The sequence below is a fragment of the Apteryx mantelli genome, chromosome 5 (assembly GCF_036417845.1).
Source record: "Apteryx mantelli isolate bAptMan1 chromosome 5, bAptMan1.hap1, whole genome shotgun sequence".
NCBI lineage: Eukaryota > Metazoa > Chordata > Aves > Apterygiformes > Apterygidae > Apteryx > Apteryx mantelli.
In genome coordinates this window covers 36073741-36086420 of record NC_089982.1, presented here as the reverse complement: position 1 = coordinate 36086420, position 12680 = coordinate 36073741, and the positions used below count along the sequence as shown (strand labels likewise).

Below are 12680 nucleotides of genomic sequence, written 5' to 3'. Positions count from 1 at the left end.
CTATATTTATTCATTTATTTTGATGAAGAAAAAACCTAGAAGGAAGAAAATAGGTTCTTAACATGGTGTCCAGCTTGTGCCCTGAGAAGAGAGATGCAGTGTGTGATGTGATTAATTTCTTCTGTGGCCTTTAAATCTACTACTGGTAGCAGTAAGGATTTATCTCTCTGTTAAGTAGACCTGGAGGACTTGGGGATACAGCGCGTCAAGTCCTCTTGTAGTTTCTATCCCATCTATCTTCAAAATGTGTCAAGCTAATTGAAATAAACTTTCCAAGGTTATAAAGACATGGAAAATGTTTCCCCCTTCTGAAAGCATTTTCTCTTACTGTTGTGCAGTAGCTAACCACGATGCTCTCGTTCCCTAACTTTGGGGTTAAGTTTTTAGTGACTTAATGTACTACATGAACTGGAAAACATGATTTAGTTTTAGTGATTTCCTCCTTGTGCCCCCACCCCAAATCTTGATGAATGGACATTAGGACAAACAGGTCTAAGTTGGTCTTGGATATAAAATATGCATGTTGAGAGATTTGGGGGGGGGGGGTTGTTTGTTTGTTTTTTAACGCACTCACATACCCCTACTGTGTGAGGTGGGTGATAGCACCTTTTGTTAGATTTCTTCCTCCTTCCCTGCCTTCCAAGAAAGCTTCCTTCCCAGTCTTAAGTCACCATAATTTCAAGGTCCTAGTTCTCTACATTTGCCTTCTGTCTCACGTTTGATGTCCTTTCTGAGATAATTTGATAGATATCCATATCCTACTTTACAGAAATTTCTGAAAATTTTTGGAGGATTCCCTTTAGGAGATAACAAAGCACTAAGATTAGGTTTTGACATCTCAGAATCCAAAATTGTTAAGATAGGATTACTTTGTAATCAGGCATAAAAATCTGTATAAAGATGTAGCTGTTATGAGTAATTACAGCTAGGCAAAAAAACCTCCAGCATCCCCCTCCAATTCTGTTTTCCCTAATGATTGAAGATTAAATTGGTATAAAATGTATTTTTAGAATTATTATATTCATATATGGGTTCCAACCTGTGGTATATGAACACTGCCCAGCTGCTTGATATGCACATGACTGTGAGGTCTTGATGCTGCCAGTCATGGTGGTGTTACACAAGTAGTGCAAGTTTGGCACCACTTTTATATATTTTTATATATGTTTCAATATATATATGTTTCAGATAAAATTATTTGAAAATGTTTCTTTTTGTATGACTTTTTCAGTGTTGGTAGAATAGGGCTTGATACATTTCAGTAAAATTTTGAATTTCAGCTTCAATCTTCCTGTTTTTTGTCATCTTTTTAAAGGTTCTTGTGGGATTCCACAAGTCATAACGTTGAGCATAAAAGTAAGCTGTAGAATATTAGCAAGAAAAGGTTAAAGGAATTAAGAAATCATACTCTTTCAAAAGTGGTATCCACCTCCAGTTTTTATCAAAATGATAGCTAAATTTCATGCCATTTTGAACAGAGTAACTCTCCTCCCTGAAAGGGAGGAGCCTTTTTGTTCATCAGTTTCTGCTGGTTAAATGAAAGTTTTATTTATTTTAGTTTAAAAAATTATATACTGCTAGGCCTTCAAAAGATTCAGTGGGACGGAAATCCTGGGAGAGAGCAGCTGGTGTTCAGGTGGAAGAACAAGGGGGATAGATACAAATGGTGTCAAAAAGCATGGAAACAAACAGAAATAAGGAAGATTTGGAGAAAGGGAATGTTGCATGCCACCCAGTTGTTCTGCTCTTAAATAGAATTGTTAACTTGTTGTGAGGCCACCTTGAACAGCTTTTGTGTGCTAATTGCCTTGTGTTCCCCTGAAATATCATAAAACAGCCAGATTGTAACGGGAAAGGACAATTGCATTGAAATTTAGAAACAAAACAAAAAAAATCTACAACAACAAAGAGATTAAAGCTTGTATTTTCAATTTCCAAATCTGGGAATCATGTCCTCAGTGGATCTTATTTTTCTGGACTTGCACAAAATGTATTAAATTTAAGAGAAGGAGATTTTAGGCAAACAAGTATTAACATGGGTTTATTGCTGACAGTTTTAAGTAATTCAGACAGAATTCATTGCAGGAATGTAAATTATGGAAGTGCAAAATTTTGGTATCAAATAAGCTTGAACTTTTTGCTGAAGTGACGTGATGAACAGGAGTCTGGTATGAAGATATGTGGCTGTGTCATTAGAATAAATTCAATCTGCCTTGCAAATACTAAAGTCCTTTAACCACATAACTGTTGATAAATGTACACTGTAAGAGTTAAGAGACATTTCGGTGCATGAATTTAGATTTTCTAAAAAGGTAATTTGATTTTGAAATTTCCAAGTTTTATAATTTTTTCCCCCTGGAATAAGAATATTGTGTGACTTTCTAAATTACAGACATTGTCCATCATAAAATTATTTCTACTTAGTTTATGTTAAATAGCAGAGTCATATGTTGAAAAGGTACTAACTATACTATACTATGAGGGAACCTAAAGCACCTGGCCAGTCTTATTTTCTCTATTTACACTGAACTAGCTTTTTCTAAGGAGAGTAAAAGCTTGAAGTCAGCAGTCGCAAGCTGTTCTTGTGTAGGCTTTGCATTTTTATTCTTCATTTGTTCAAGTTCCAGAGAAGCATGAAGTAATCTGTCCTAAATGACAATTGTATTGCATTTTAAATCTCTGAAGTTAATCTTTTACTCTTCTTTTGGCCTGAATGTAAGAAAAGAGGAAGGCAGATTGTCACCTCCAAATGGTGCTAAAGGCTACAGCAAAAATGACTGTTGTCTTCCAGTTGTTTTTCATATTTGCTGGGAGATTTCTGGCTACTTAAAGTGGAGGAATTAACAGTTTATGTCATATTAGTTATACTGAAGCTTGTCCTTATTTTCTTTAAATAGAAAGAAGCGGTGTTCAATAAATTTCAGATTTGTTGTTGATTTCTGCTTCAAAGGATTTGCATTAAGGCTAGTTCTGTTATTTTATATCAGAAATGTAGATCTCCTGCCTCTGAGGTAGAAACGTAGTCACAGAAGGAGGTTCTAGGGTTGCATTTCTTTTTTTACCTGAACTTTTGTTATTTGTCTGTTTGAAGTAGGGGGAAATTTGGCTGAAGGAAGTTCTTTCAAAGTCTAATCTGATACCGTCTTATTTGAATGGCTTACTGAATATAAGAAATAAGTCATATGCACCTCCACGAGCAGGATAGTAACAAAGAAATTGTACCTTTGCTGAATGTTTGAACAGCGGGTTATCCAAGACTTCCCTTCAATAGTGGAAGAGATGAAGTTTCTTGTGTAACAATCTGTAAAGACTATGCACAACTGTGAGAACCAAGATTGCCTCAAAGCTAGGGTTACGGAAGAGAAGTGGCATTCTTCATTTGTCTTCGTGCCAGACCACTTTGAGAACATAGGAATAAAATAACCTGGGCAGCAAGATGCAGAGGCCCAACCCACCAGTTGCTCGGGGTAGCTCTGAGGCTGCTGTGCAAGCCACCGAGGCTAATCGTCTTGCCATAACCAAAATGATCCAGTAGCCTTCTAGAGAATCATCTTAGCATGAAGGATTGCAAACTGTTGCCAGCTTCAAAATTCACTAGTAAATAAATTCAGTTCTTTGGTAAGCAAAGGCACTGTGCAGCCATTTGACAGTGGGCCAGATACATAATATCCCACGGATGCTCTTTTTTCAGAAGTGCTCTGTTGTCTCTCTTTCCAGAAGGCACCACAAGAGGGGCAGTGGTATGCCAGGCTTAATGTTTTTTTCAGAAGCAGGTAATCTTCCTATCGCTTTCCCATGCGCTGTGTATAAAGACACTTCCAAAAGTTCAATGTCTCCAAGTAGGAATTAAAGGGAAGTTAAAACCTCTTTCTGTGTCTCCTAAAATTTTCATCTGAATTGGGGTGGAAAAAATATCAAGCTAGGAGAATTTAAATGCCAGAATACCTAGCCCTTGAATAATTTGCTTAATTAGCATAACTTAAAGTTTTAATAACATACTCCTGATGAACAGAAAAGGCTCCCTTTTTTGTCATTTAAAGAAAGAATATTTTTTATGCTGTAGAAGCTGAATTTGAGACATTATAGAAATGTTTTCCCCACTGTTTTGTAATGTGTATACCCATGGATTTTATAGGTCTGTATTACTAGAACTAATTATGTATACAGTTCTTCACCATGGCACTCTCTCCACTCTTCTGTTCATTCACTATAATGGAGTCAGTGTTTTTCCATCACAGGCTGCAATTTTCATTTTATCCACTTTTATAAGATCAGTGACCTCTCTAAATTCAACATCACTCAGTATAAATGTCCATATGTTTTCATAGAAATTTCTGTGTGGGATTTGAAGTTGACTCTGTTCCTGACCTGTTACAAGAATCTGTTTTACACCCTATCAAACAGCAATATTAGGTGAAGAGCAAGCAGATGGGTGATCTGCTGAGGGCAAGTGAGCTGGTCAAATTCATGCGGCAGCTGCTACTCTGCTTGATATGCTATGTTTAATAGGTGTAAAATAAAATTTAAAAAATTTAGTCTTTGTAGATTTGAAGCTGCCACCAGACTTCCATGCTTTCATAGACATAAAGACTCCCTCTTTTTCACTCTGGCAGGCAGTACTGCTCAGTGAATTGAAGTCTTTTATTATTTCCTGCACCTGATTGGCTTTAGTTACTAAGAGCTCAGCATTTAGGAGGCTGGTAGGAGAAAGGAGCCAGAAATGTTTGCAGTGGGACCCCAAAAAGGTGGGGGGGGCGGGGGGAGCAGGCAGCTAAAAGGCTGACACAAATGAAGGAAAGCTTAATTAAGGATGGAGCATGTATTACAATAGAATACTTGAAAGCCAGGGAGGAAAAGGTGTCTGTGTGACTGTTGGACATATGTGACCTGCATGACAAACTATGATTGAAGCTCAAGAATAGATATCGGATATATGTTAAATGTCAGATACAATACTCATAGAACAGGCATATTCTGGTAATATTTCAGAAAGGAGGTGGATGGGAGGTCTGGGAGCCATCTAGGTCATACAGTGTCTTGGTCTTACAACTAGCAAAGAATGAGGAAGTTTAGCAGTGCCACAGAGAGCCGCAAGATGGTTAACGGCTGAAGAAATGTCTTGAAGAAAATTACTAATATTTTATAAGGAAAGCTAGAAATCCACATGTTCTCTTCCAAAATCACTAGTAATTTCTCCTTCCCCCTGCTTCCTCTAAGACTTTCGAGTGTTCATAATTTTTTGATTATAACTGTTACTTACTGTGTAAGTGGGTGTTGCCAGAGAGAGAGACAAGGATGAAAATTCAAATATGGACTGCTGTCTAGGCTTGAAAAATGATAACACAATGCTAGAAGGTCTGCATGCAACTTCATTTCCCTCTGCACTATTTTGTTTGCCTTTGTTCTTTGTTTCATGAATACTAATTTCTAGACTGTTTCATCTATAAAATAATATATTCAGTAAGTTATAGCCATCCTGTACAGGCAAATCTGCAGTAAACCGAAAATATATGCAGTGGTAGGATCAGTTTATCTTAGGTAATGGACTTCCATCACCAGAAATCCAAACATCATGCAGCTTTTCAAGTATTTACTTTCTACATCCCTATAAGAGGGAGGTTTTGGCATTCTTATATTATGACGGGGAACTGAGATGCATGTTTTTGTTATTGTTTTGTTCCCCTTTCCCCCCCTCCTCACCCAAGGGTAACATTCTGACAGATTGGTAGATCAGAATCATCATAAACTAGAGGCAGGATGATTCTGTGAATGTATGCTGATTTGAGGCAGCCACAGACATTTTGGCTAACAAGTGATCAAATGTCACAGTCATTAGTTTATTGTCTTCTTGAATACTCCAACTTCCTTTTCTTTCAAAAGGATGGATTTTCTGTGTGTCATATGGGGGAGGTAAGGTGCTTCCTGGAAATTTCATCTGTTAGGTAACAGTCAGTCCCAAGGTGGCTGAGCTAACTGTGTAACATAGTTATAGTTATACAAATTCCATATCTTCAGGTGTATCAAATATTTCAAGTAGATAGGGAATTATTCACACTATGATGGTACAAATGATGCTAGTAATAGTCATATGGAGAATCGTGTATACTTCTGGTCACCAGTGCATTAGACAACTTCATTCAGAGTCAAATAAACATGTTAGGAGAGCTGCTGAAATGATCTGAGGTATAAAAATTTATCTTATGTTAGGTGACTAAACGCTTTGAGCTTTTTTTTGGCTTACCCAAAAAGAGTCCAAGTTGGGACATGATTCCTGTCTATAAATATTTTACAGCAGAGGAATAGACACCTGAGCAGAAGAAGAATTTATTTTAAACTAAGAACTGTATTGAAATGACAGCAAATGGGTAAAAGCGTTATTATTTGATATTTTGAGAAGGTTGCAAACTGTCAAAACAGGTTTGGGGGCACTTTCCTAAGAGGAGTCAGTAGGATTTAAATAGCTACTTTGGAATGGAGCGTGAGAGAAGTAAGTGAGATATAATATCATTTGGTGGTCTGTGGTTGTAAAGCATAAGCCAAAGAGGACTCTTCTAGTTGGTCTTGTGTTCCCCCGGTAAGACTGGGGAGTCAACCTAACTGCAAAAATGAAGGAAACTGGAGTAGGAGAAGAATGGGTGAATCAACTGTGTTTTTTAGATATGCCCCTTGTAGTGATGATAGGTACTTTACACAGGGGTACAGGGTTCTGCTTTTAAAAAATTGATTTAAAGTGCTCAGGTCTTCCATAAGGCAGATTTGCTTTGTAGTTGTAGTCGCAGAAAAATTTTGTTGCCTCAAGTTAGGTACAGTAATTGAGGGCAACTAGTGCTAAAATGGAGGAGACTTCTCAGGCAAATCTGCTTGTTTAGGGGTTGTTGGGGATTTTTTTTGGTGCTTGTTTTATTCCCATGGAGGTATGTGTTTCTTCAGGTAGGCAGAACTTTTCTTCTGTATCTTTAGTCTCCTGTGATGACTTTCCTTGTTCTGAGTTGGCAAAAAAGCTCACCTGAATAAAGTCCTTCTGAAATGACAACATCCTATCCAGCTAAGCCTCAGCAGGTACTCACAGAGCCCATCAGAGGACCTCGTGTTTCATTATGTTTACTGATAATTCCCTTAAGTGGGAGCCTGGCTATTGAGAACTCTTTTGTCATTGAAGTATAATTGCTCTGACTTCTTTGACACAATGACACTACTTTTTTGCCACCCTAATCCAACACAATTTTAAATGGATAACAGCATAAGGTAGCGTTCATACTGGAGTTTGCAATTGGACATAAACACATGTGCAAGATCCTCTATATCAAACAACATAAAGCATATCAGATATTATAAAGCGTATTTAGATGCTTTAGCTCCTTATAGCTATGGTACTGATTCTTAAGAGATATCGTTTCATAAAATGCTGTTAGATCTACCTGCCTTCTAAATTTGGCAGTCCATTGAAACGCTGTTATAGTTTCTACTTTCAACAGAAAATAGGGGGCCTGTTCAAATTCTACTTCCCTCAAGGTTCAGAAAATTTTTAGAGCCTGAAGAGACATCTCCAGTCTCAAGTTAAGTAACTGACAGCTGAAAGGGGATAATCCTGTAGGATACCTTCAGTGAAACAGTGATAGAGATGAGGAATTTTCCACTGTCATGGCTGAAAGAAACTCCTAAACAGATAAAACCTCAAAATAAATATCTAGCTACATAAAGCCAGAAACAAAACACCTTTTTCTAACTGCTAATCCCACTTTAAATAAGAGGGTGGGGAAACAGCTTCCAGGCAAAAAACAAAATAAAACGTATATACCAATCTGTCTGTTATAGATGGAGGGAACAAGGCATCTGCTAGCATCTTGGATATAAATAGAGTGGGAAGAGGTAATGGCAAATCTCCTGCTTCCTTAAAAGAAGCCAGGATTTCAGCCTATTTTGCAGCACAGTTTTAGGTTGTGGAAGATTGTGAGTGCTTTTGTGAGGTTTGTAGTCTACACCTGGTCTGTGTCAGTTGTGTCAGTTTTTTTTATAGACTGTAGTGGGGCATGGTCAATGTTGAAGCTCACAGCTCTTTATCCTTAAGGAGTGGAAATTCTGAGGCAGCTCTATGAGACAGAATTATTACCTGGTTTTAGCCTTTAAAATTGTTTGGTCCAGTCTCTTGTGTGAGGTTGCCAAATCCAAGGCACTAGAAAAGGGAATGTGGATCAGCCAGTCCATTCTTGTCTTTCTCAAGGGTGATAATGATGTGGTGTTTTTGCATGCATCTTGCACACACCAAAAGCAATCATAAACAAATCTTTTGTTCCAGTCTCTTCAAGTGGGAGGGGAAGGGACAGGTTCTCCAGGAACTGGCCAGCTCCTGTGCTGTTGGCACTGTGACGGGAAACTCAGTCCTGGCTGCAGAATTGGCGCAGCAGCTTGGTTAACTGTTGAGGTGGCCAGTACATGAACTTTCTTAATCACGTGTACATAACCGGTAGTTGCGCTTGTGTCTACAGAATAGCGTTAGCTGAAGCCTAAAACCTGTGTTACAAACCAGAAAACTAAATCGAATTTATAAAAAGTAATCCTGGACCAACAGCCTGTGTGTATTCTATTCTAACTGTGACACATGCGTTAATAAACACTGCACATACACTGGGTTACTGCAGGTATAATTGGGGTGGCTGTTTTGTATGCACAGGGTTGAGAAGGATTTCATCTGCATTTGCTGCTTTTTGGTTGCTGAGTCAGGCAAGGCTGGGCCCTCAGTGGGCAAGGAGCCTTTCTTGCATTTGCTACCTACTTCAGTAGGCAAGATGAGCCATATAGGTGGTCAAGGAATGGATTTAGAGAACAAGTCTGAGCATTGGAGGGTGATACAAAAGCCAAGAGAAAAAAAGAGTGGAAATGAGAAGGGAAGGCTGTGACTGAGAAACTGGGAGTACAGCTGGAAGATTCAAAACCAAGGGGGATGGCAGGAAGAGAAACTGCACAGTAGGCTGGACAGTATATGAGAGTACTTACAGTAAACTTGGGATTCCTGCATGTTGCAATCCCTGGGCAGCAAAACCTGTTGATGTCCTGCTCTTGCGGCAATTCACAGGCAGCGTTGACAGACTGTTTCTCCTCTCATTTCAGAGTTCAAAGGGACCATAGGGTTGTTTTGCCCTCCCCTACCCCTTTCTGCTGATGTACGTGGGTTTCTATATGATGCATAATGGTGGATGTCTGGAGGTTTGGGGCTGCCTTTTTTTTTTTTTTTCCCCTCCTACTCCGGTTTGCATTTTAAAAATCTCCTGAAAAAATATTAAGGTTGCAACATCACAGTGGTCTTTGTTCATCTGCAACACCTAAGGCTTTCTAATTCAGCCTTAATTACGTGATCACATACAACTTTTTCCATGAGACCTCTGCCTTGTTCACTGAACAGATTGGATAGTGTTCAATTAATGAGCAACTATTCAAAACTTTGTATTCCTTTCATTGCTCAGTGTATGGTCCCATGCATTTGCTGCTGCTTACTATTCATCCCTTGCTCTGAATCTGTGATTATTCATTTCTTACAGATTTTTCTATGGTGCTCATCACTATAACATCTAAGTGCTTCACAAACATTGTTTAATTTATCCTTCAATACCGGATAAGACAAGTGATTATTACCCTTGTTTTACAATCAGGGAGGTAAGACACAGATTAAGCCCAAACATATCCATGTTTTGCGATTCCTTATTTATGATACCTAGGACCTCAGGGGGCAGAACTACTTGGCATTTTATAGTGCTAAATGTGTCCAAACTGCAATTTCCATTGATTTTACTTGTATCCATGATTGCTTAAACCACTGCAAGTCAGACTATGGATCTCAGGTTGCATATTCAGGAAACAAGGAGGATATAATTAGTGATTTCCTTGCTTATATTATAAAATAAATTCATGCAGAGAAGGAGATGCTATCCAGTTCTCCATGGCACCATTCAACATCCTGCACTGACCTTCTCTCTCTCTCTCCTTCTGCCCCTCTTTTTTTTTTCCTTTTTTTTTTTTTTTTTGTCTCCTCCATTGACAGACTTAGGTACTTTTTGTTTTCTATAGCAAGTGAATGTGGACTGCAACAAGAAGAGGCCCTCTGACTGTGTGTTCTGATTCATCCTAAATCATCTTTCATACTGTCCACAGAATCAGTTAGAGGTCTGGCAAGGGGAAACAGGGCAGAAAAGTAAGGCATAATGTAATTAGAAACTTCTATTCACACATTGTGGGGGTCAAAATTTGGGTTCTAGGTGTTCTGAAGTCTGAGATTTCTTAGCTATTTGGTGATTGCAACCTAAACAAGGTTTTTATGTGGTCATATCATGTAGGAAATATTAATGATGGTGGCAGGTTGTTCTTGGGAAAGCTACTTATAGGACTTACAGCTAAATAGTAGGAATTCATCTCAAGGTTTTAGGAACTGTGCTAAACCGTTTGACTGAAGTGAATTTGGAAAGGTATAATCCAGCTTTTACAGCACATGCTGTTACTTACATTAGAGTTCATGTTAGAGTTTCTCAAATTAATCCTTCCTATCCTCTTTGTCCATACCATACATCCCAACATGTTTAATAATAATTCAGTTTTGAAACTTTTTGCTGTATAAATTCCACTTACAGGTTACTGAAGCATGTTATTATGATGTGCTAATTTACAATTTTGCCAAAGTTGTATGAGAGTTTCTTTTCAGAATATGCTGCAGATATTTCACAGTGTAATTTGTCTTTCTAGAAGCTGCACTGAGCTTCCTCTTCTTTGATTTCAAGCTTCTTCATGTAATATCTAAAACTGTGTACAATATTTGTGTTCAGTATAGAAGGTGCGCCTTACTCGCTTTTTATCCTTAGGACTCTCAAAGGCTGTGCTAATGTGCATAGATTTATGAAAAGGAGCACCATTTTCTGCGGGTTAACTTTGGCTAGATTAGAGAGCATTATCATATAATCTCAGAACTGCAGAGGCTGGAAGGCACCTCTGGATATTGTCTGGTCCAACCACCCAATTCAAAGCAGGGTCAGCTAGAGCAGGTTGCTCATGACTGCGTCATCAGGTTTTGAATATCTTCAAAGATGGAGACTCCACAATCTCTCTGGGCAACATGTTCCAGTGTTTGACCACCCTTGCAGTAAAAAAATATTTTATTACATTTAAATGGAATTTATTGTATTTCAGTTTGTGCCCACGGCCTCTTGACCTGTGACTGGCTATCCCTGAGATGTCTGGCTCCATCTGCCCATCAGTTATTTATACACATTGATGAGATCATGTTGCCAACACCAGGTGTGCAACCAGTTGTTGACCTGCAGGATCCCTCCGCTCCTCCTCAAGCCCTTCTTCCTCACTGGCAGGATTGAGGAGACACCTGGTCCCCCATGCCATTGGCCATCGCTACTCCCAGAGCCATATAGTCACGCTTGTTACTTTCCAGGACTCCCCTGGCAGTATCGTTGGTGCCCACGTGGAAGAGCAACAGGAGTAATAGTCTGAGGGCCAGACAAGTCTCAGCAGCCTCTCTGCAACATCCCAGATCCAAGCCCCCAGCAAGCAGCAAACCTCCCTAAAGGGCAGGTCAGGTTAGCAGATGGAGGCCTCTGTCCCCTGCAGCCAGGAGCATCCCATGCTGTCGCGCTCTGCTTCTCCTGGTGCTTCTGCAGGGCTCAGGTTTAGCCAGCTTGAGTGCTTTGTTGGAGAGAGCTGTCAGGCACGAGGGCACTGAGCGTGTTCTGGGATTGCAAATCTTGAGGTGGAGCAGGAGCCTTCCTCCTAGTGCCAGCAGTCACATACTCCGAGCCGTTGCTGTGCTGGGCACCTCAGGCACAGACTCTGCCTGCCCCACCTCTGGTGCAGCTGGCGTTCGGGCTCTTGAAGCCGTGGGATCTTGGAGAAGATTTGGTTGATCTCTTTCTCATCCCCTCTGATGCTGCATAGTCTGCTGCCCTCCTCCCACAGCTCCTTCACTGTTGACACAGTTCCTCAGAGAGCACATGCCTCCTGTGGGCTAGAAGACCGTCTCCTGCTGCTCTAGCCTTGGCAAGAGGCCCCAGGCGTCATGTACTTTCCTAGTAGTGCTGATCCTGGGGATATTTCAAGTCAATGTAGAAGCCTTAAGTAAATGAAATCATTAAATTTGACTGTTTCACATATAATTTTTGATAGTTTTGTGCAAAATATTTATGCTTTGGCAGTTGCACTCTATTATTATGACAAAATAAATTCTGTGGTCCTACCTGAAAATATTTTGATGGCAAGAAGATTATGCAGTTGAGGTAGAAGCTTTTAAAATTTTGGATGGATGTTGAATATTTTCCTTTGCAGCATTATTTAGTGGCTATGCTGTTATACTCTCCTTCCTTTCTACTGTTGGTGCTGCGTTGCTTTTCAAAGCAAAATGATCTGCTTTGGAATTAGTTGATTCTTATCTAGAAAATGTCCCTGACTCCAAAGTCTTTTTGTGCTATCAAATTGCTTTGCTTTATGCTGATGCACTTCATGATGTCCTATCTATTAGTGGAAAAGAAAATAGCTAAGACCAAAGGAAATGAGTGCAGGTGAAGAACAGCCAAGAGTTCTCCTACCAGACCCTGATAAGCTGTAAATGAAGCTCAGGCTTCTGCCCGGACCAAACCTAGATCTCCCACCAACTCTCAGTGCTAGTTAATTCATGGTTGTGAAAGAGAAAG

General features: G+C 39.5%; 1 protein-coding gene across 4 annotated transcripts in view; it reads left to right on the top strand.

Moving 5' to 3' along the window:
* NR3C2 (nuclear receptor subfamily 3 group C member 2) overlaps positions 1–12680 on the top strand; it is a 229885-nt gene that overhangs the window by 131471 nt on the left and 85734 nt on the right. The window lies entirely within an intron of this gene.